The following is a 7,500-nucleotide window of genomic DNA, read 5'->3' as shown; positions in this document are numbered from 1 at the left end:
CATCCATGTTGTTTAGAGTGAGATACAGTTTCTGAATGTGTCCTGCCTTCAGTCTCTGGGTGAGCTGTTTAAAATCGGCACGGCTTGTGACGTCACAAGCCGTGCCGAAACAAGCTGGCTAACCGCAAACGTTAGCTCGTAGTGTTAGCGTTAGCATGCTAACGCTAACGCTAGCATGCTACCTCGTTCTCAATAGCAAAGCACTGCTACAACACACACAAGTTCACCATAATCTACAAAATAACTAATTACATCTGCGCCCTTGTTTAGAAGTCTCCCAGCTAATCCTGCCTTGTAACTTACCAAAGTCGTAGAAACAGCCTTTCTTTTACTGTCTATGGAGCTAGCTAGCTGACATGACCTACATCTGAGCTACTGCATGTGCGAGTGCAATCAAAGATAGTGAAGAAGAAGAAGAAAAGAGGTCTCACTCTGTAGCTAAAACAGAGACCAGCTGAAAAGAGGATCTGCAGCAGTGAGAGAGAGTGGTGCAGTACAACAAAAATATGGTGTTTTTTGAAAATTAAACCATGTAAACCTATTCTGGTACAACCTTAAAATACAATTATGAACCTGAAAATGAGCATAATATGGGTGCTTTAAAACATTTAGTAACTGTTGTCATGTCAGGCTACATATTCTAGTGCTGTGCAGTTTACATTAAGTGAAGTTGTTTGTGTTTCAGTGGTAAACTCTGTAAGTAAACATATTTTTATTAGTGCCATCTAATACCAAGGTTGTCACATGTGTTATATGGAAACCAGTGTTTTAAAGGGTAAAACACACACACATCAGAAAACTAATATAAAGTGTAAATTGAGATCAATCAGATTATAAAAATGTGTTTTGGGGTGCATATAATGATGACCTGAAATCAGCTGATGAGCTTACACTACTGGGAAAGCTACTCCCTGTGCCTGTCTTGAAACTTCTCCTGTTTCAATTTTCTCATGCTCTGTTTTGCAGTCCCTCAGGTAATGTGTGTGTGATTGTTTTGCAGGAAGTTGAGAAATATGAAGGTGTTGGAAAAACATAAAACCATCTCCTTGCTGTCATATCACTTTCAGCATCAGATTTACGACTGGTATCTAACCATTTAACTATGCACGTATTCACACATGCACACACATGCACACCTACATACACACTCTAAGCCAAGCCTACAGTACATGCTGGGAATGTTATGCAGTATGTTCAAGAGGGAGTTCTCAGAGGCCTTCTAAAAGCTGTCAGTTAAGAAGCGCATGGCCTTAGATAACCTCAGGCACCTTTTTAGTTTGTACTTACGGCTTGTACATAGTCCATTGATGGAATGACTGTATGTTTCAATGCTTGGCAAAGAAAATTACCATATTCAAATTGTCTTTGAGTTTAAGAATGAATGAGTTTTAAAAATAAACGTGCTCTCGTCAATCCAACAGCAACTTACATCAAAAGGATTGCTTGTTAAATCGACGGTAAGGACTCTCATTGGCTGGGGGCCCCCACATGAAAAGTATATAAATATGAAAATAAGCCTAATTTGCAAGACAGGAGAATACGTTTCTCCGGTCCCAGGCTGAATGCAGTGAAGGGAGCCCTAATGCCATTTGATCCTACAGTTTGTAATCATCTTACAGTTATTCTTCCATCATTTACTGCCCTGAGGCTCTTGGTACATGCAGCCATTCTGGCTCCAGCATGGTTCCAGTTGCCAAGCTGTTAGTGGCATCATTCATAAACAGTATTACAGTCTGCTGAAAGTCCGAAACCTCCGCCATCATTGTCAGTCAACACTTCAACTTTCAGCAGTTGCCTCGCCTCCCTTTTTCCTCTCTGGCACGCTCACTCGCTGGTTCTTTATATTTATAATTTGTGGATTTAGATGATATATATTCCTCATGTTGCAGTCAGCACATTCATGTTTATATATAAAAGAAATGCCATTTATGTTTTTCAGTTTCTCAGTGAAATAACTCACAAATAAGCTTGTTTTGGTTTTCTGTCTTTCTCGCCTGCTCTGTGTTTCTCACCACTCTCTTTCTCTCTATCTCTCTCTGATTGACATTTGGTAACTCAACAGCATTTAAGTACTCAAGGTGCAGACAGAAGCACTTTGTTCTTGCGTGTTGGTTGGCTGGATTCAGCTGGTTTCCGGCCAATCCAAACATGACCTTCACACATAGGGATCCAGTCCATTGGCTCTGGATGATTTTGAGGTTTAGGAGTCTGGGCGTTGGGACCAAGGAAGGGGGAATGAAGGTGGTTTTAAAAATGAATGGTAGCGTATCCACGGGGTGGATGAAATAACATGTACTTGTGTCCTTAGTAAAGATTGGGGTTACATTTGATAAAGGTAGTGTTTTCTGAAAATCTCCTTAAAGCAATGTAACTTTTCCTACTTCGGTCCCCCTACAGGTTGGAAGCGGAATTGTCCATTACATTACATTGTGAAAGTTGCCAGATCGGGTCGCCTCGGATCTGTAGTTTGAATGAATTGGATAATGTAATGGACAATTCCGCTTCCAACCTCTATGGGGAACGGAGCGCGTAAAGTTACGTAATGTTGCTTTAAGTCTACTGGTATTGTTATTGTGACCTTCTCTCTCTCATCTGTCTCACCACCTCGTGCCCCCACACCATCCTGCAGTCCTCATTTAGATACTAAGAGTCCAGTTTAGAGCGAAATGGTCAGAGAGGACCACAGAGATGGAAAAGGTAGTAGGAGAAAAGTAACATAAGACATCAGAGAGGAAGCTGTAATTTAAGAGAAGGTGGATAGAGCTTATGTTAAAACGGACAAAATAAATGCTTAACACTAGGTCTGCTCGTCATGGCTAAGATAATTCCGAATTTTGTAATTTCTGATGCCCGTTAGCCATTTTACCTCTAGGTGAGATTCATGAAAGCAAAAGTAAGGGAGGAAAAACAGATGCATGAATTAAGAGACAGACAGTCAAGATACAGGAAGACATGCTCCATTGGTGCAGTTAGTGCCCCTGTAAACTGAGCAGAGCACCATGAGGGCCTCTGGATGGCATGACGGACACACATATACTGGGTTGTGTGTATGTATGTTTAATAGAGCAGAACTTGCTTGTTTCTGTAACCGTTATTCTCTTCCATCCAACTCTGGCATTTCAAATCACTGCTGCTGGTTCCAGAGACACACTCTCTAAATCCATACCCGTTGCTTTGTCTGAGTATCCTGGTTTTCTTCTTAATTGGAATTTCATGGTCATCTGAGCTTTTCTGTTCAAACACCTGTTTGGAACATTCCACAGGTGAACAGGTTAATTGGTCATGATTGGGTATTAAAGGAACAAGCAAGGATGGGGCGAGGTTCACCACTTTGTGAACAACTGTGTGAGCAAATAGTACAGTTTAAGAACAATGTTCTCAACGTACAATTGCAAGGAATTTAGGGATTTCATCATCTACACTATAATATCATCAAAAGAGCCAGAGAATCTGGAGAAATCTCTGCACTTAAGCGGCAAGGCCGAAGTCCAACATTGTGACCTTTGATCCCTCAAGCGGCACAGCATTAAAAACTGACATCATTATGTAAAGGATATTACCATGTGGGCTCAGAAACACTTCAGAAAACCATTGTCCGTTAACACAGTTCGTTGCTACATCTACAAGTGCAAGTTAAAACTCTACTATGCAAAGCTAAAGCCATATATCAACAACACCCAGAAACGCCGCCGGCTTCTCTGGGCCCGAGCTCATCTGAGATGGAGTGACGCAAAGTGGAAAGTGTACTGTGGTCTGAAGAGTCCACATTTCACACTGTTTTTGGAAATCATGGACATCATGTCCTCCGGGCCAAAGAGGAAAAGGACCATCCAGATTGTTATCAGCGCAAAGTTCAAAAGCCAGCATCTGCTATGGTATGGGGGTGTGTTAATGCCCAAGGCATGGCTAACTTGTAGCAACATATGCTGCCATCCAAGCAAAGTCTTTTTCAGGGACGTCCCTGCTAATTTCAGCAAGACAATGCTAAGCCACATTCTGCACGTGTTACAACAGCGTGGCTTCATAGTAAAAGAATGCAGGTACTAGACTGGCCTACCTGTCTCCCATTGAAAATGTGTGGCACATTATGAAGCGCACAATACGACAACGGAGACCCCGGACTGTTAAGCAACTGAAGTCGTACATCAAGCAAGAATGGGAAAGAATTCCACCTACAAAGCTTCAACAATAAGTGGCTTCAGTTCCCAAACGTTTGAGTGTTGTTAAAAGAAAAGGTGATGTAACACAGTGGTAAACATGCCCCTGTCCCAGCTTTTTTGGAACATGTTGCAGGCATCAAATTGAAAATGAGTCAATATTTACAAAAAACAAAGTTTATCAGTTTGAACTTTAAATATCTTGTCTTCGTAGTGTATTCAATTGAATAGGTTGAAAAGGATTTACAAATCATTGTATTCTGTTTTTATTTGTTTTACACAATGTCCCAACTTCATTGGAATTGGGGTTTGCATTTGCATGCATGAAAGCAAATTTTGATTTTGTAGGACGAGTCAGTGACTAGCTAAATTGTGCCTTATCTTGTAGACCAGATAGCTATTTTTACTTATCTGTATCACAGGGCTATGGGCTTCTGTACATTGTACAGTTAGCAAAATAATAGCATTGTACTGTTTGTGACCAGGCCAGCCAATATCAATTTAAAATCTAGCCTCGGGCTTAGGTTGTGGTTGGCTGAGGGAAATTTTGAAGTCAGATTTTTTTTTTTTTTCCCAGGGTTGTTCTTGAAGTGAACTATGAAAGGCCAAATTTTTCACCATACATGTCAATGTCAATTTATGATAAATAGCTAAGTTTTGCATTGTTTCATCATGCGAAAAATAAAAGATGAAGAAACTTGAGTTACTGCGCAGCTCACTGAGATTAGCTCTAATAAATCATATTTTAAATATGAAGTTTTCAGTGTTAGATTAAGTTTCAATTTAAGATTGCATTACTCTAAGTATTGTTTTTGCAAATCATTAGCAAGCAACACAAGCAAGTACAACTTAAAACGTATTTATACAGTACAGCACATTTCATGGAAAATACAGTGCTTCACAGAAAATAACTTTAAAGTGCCCATATTATGAAAAAAAAACACTTTTTCTGGGATTTGGGGTGTTCTTCTGTGTCTCTGGTGCTTCCACACACATACAAACTTTGAAAAAATTCCATCCATGCTGTTTTGAGTGAGATACAGTTTCTGAATGTGTCCTGCCTTCAGTCTCCGGGTGAGCTGTTCGGCTTGTGATGTCACAAGCCGAAACGAGCTGGCTAACCGCAACCATTAGCTCGCATGCTACTTCGTTCTCAATAGCAAAGCACTGCTACAACACACACAAGTTCACCATAATCTACAAAAGAACTACTTACATGTGCGCCCTCATTTAGAAGTCTCCCAGCTAATCCTGCCTTGTAACTGACCGAAGTTGGAGAAACAGCCTTTCTTTTACCGTCTATGGAGCTAGCTAGCTGACATGACCTACATCTGAGCTACTGCATGTGCGAGTGCAATCAAAGATAGTACAGAAGAAGAAAAGAGGTCTCACTCTGTAGCTAAAACAGAGAGCAGATGAAAAGAGGAGCTGCAGCAGTGAGAGAGAGAGCTGTGCAGTACAACAAAAATATGGTGTTTTTTTGAAAATTAAACCATGTAAACCTATTCTGGTACAACCTTAAAATACAATTATGAACCTGAAAATGAGCATAATATGGGTGCTTTAAAACTGTATACACATACTGTACATACAGACATAAACACATATTAACTCTGCTAACCATTAAGTATATGCACAATTGAACACAGGGAAGGGAATTTTAAACCAACTACCTGTTTAAACTTAAGTGTTGCCCTGGTCAACATTAAAAATACTAGTCATTTAGAATAAAATGTTTTTGTCTGGATTTGCTTAAAAAAAACACACACACACACACACACACACACAACTGTCAGTTGGTCTAGTGTTTGTTGCCTGCGTGACCACAATTTTGTGTTTTCCCCCCCCCCCATTACTTCATGATTACTTATTAAAGTTAATTTAGGTTTCTGTTGAGTTTTTTTTTTCCATCCCTTATTAAGCTTAATTATGTACTGTGGTGCACTTGCACCTCGTGTGTTTGAAGTATACCTTTAGATCGTCTTGTGCTGCTCCCACCTCTATAAGGTTTCAATAAGAATGTGAGAACACATTCATTGGGGTTTATGCAGGTTAAAACCTACACTGCCTTGCACTTCCCACCTTTCTCATGTGAAAACATTCTTCTCGGGTGTGTCATTACAGGTGATTTCCTCTTTCTCTCCTCTCTGACTATCTCCGCTTTCTCTTCTCACCGAAAATATAAAACTTTCAGTGGAAACTTTTTTTGTCTCCAAAATGCCTCTAGCTGTAGAGCCCCTGCGTTCTCACTAAGAATTAGACTGCAGGTCACATGAGGAGTCACCAGGGGTGCTGTGCTGTCTCTCCAGTACAACCTCATCTCTAGCTGTCTTTATCTGTCTTCCCCTCTCTGCTGAATTACAGTGTTTATTACCCTGCTTATTGTAGGCTAGTTTAAAACTGTGTTGTTGTTGATATTACAGTAATTCATTAAACTTTCAAAGGAAGTTATTGCTAACAGGACAAGTACAAATTAAACCTGAGCTCATTAAATGCAACAATAAAGATCATAACCTTTACAGTGTTATGAAATGTTAAATGACATGCTATTCTCGTCTGATTGCACACTTGTTTATGTTTTTGATGTTGTAAACACAACTTGTCGCTGTGTATGCTGTACGTTTTAAAGAACGCATAGTATCCTAGTAGTACATAGTAATCTCATGTCTTCAGGTCTTTCAGGTAGTAAGAAAATACTAGTAGTTTAAATTATGAATTATGTCGTTCATAATAAAGGATTGTTTGTTAGTATAGGCTAGTACTGAACCTGTGCAGTGACTTAGGTGAAAACTTAGTTCAACTTAGTGAATGTCTCATAAATGGCCAAGCAAAACCTAGGAGTCCCATGTGTTCCTTCACCCCAACATACCGCAGTCTGTCTCACTCTCCCCTCTCTGTCCTCATCTGTCCTGCTGTCCTGTTGTTGCTGACAGAGAAGGGTGTTTGCTAGCTGGCATTGTTGTTGTTATCTGTTTACAAGACAGTGTTTGTTCAGAGCTTGATCATGTTACAGGACAACCAATGCTAGTCTGTCGTCTTCACACACACACAGACACAGACAGACAGACAGACAGACAGACAGACAGACATAGCCCAACAGTAGTCTAGTTTAGTTTAGTCGGCTAATCCTTGAGTAGTTGCTGAGGCATCAGTCTACAGCTGAACTCCTTGGTTTTTGGCTCTCGCAGCCCAGGGCTTCTGTTTGTCTGGTGACGTCTGCTAGGCCTCATAGAATTTCTTTCTTTTGGTTAAGTTTATTTTATTCACTCAGCTCCGCTCCACTCTCCTTTCCTTTTCTTCGTTTGAATTAACTGTCCTCTCTGCTCCTTATAGGATCAAGATT

General features: G+C 40.3%; 1 protein-coding gene across 1 annotated transcript in view; it reads left to right on the top strand.

The window, feature by feature from the left end:
• srbd1 (S1 RNA binding domain 1) overlaps nt 1-7,500 on the top strand; it is a 59,647-nt gene that overhangs the window by 34,513 nt on the left and 17,634 nt on the right. The gene's annotated exons all lie outside the window — the stretch shown is intronic.

Source organism: Sander vitreus, chromosome 17 (assembly GCF_031162955.1).
Source record: "Sander vitreus isolate 19-12246 chromosome 17, sanVit1, whole genome shotgun sequence".
Taxonomy (NCBI): Eukaryota; Metazoa; Chordata; class Actinopteri; order Perciformes; family Percidae; genus Sander; species Sander vitreus.
This window is presented reverse-complemented; position numbering and strand designations above follow the sequence as displayed.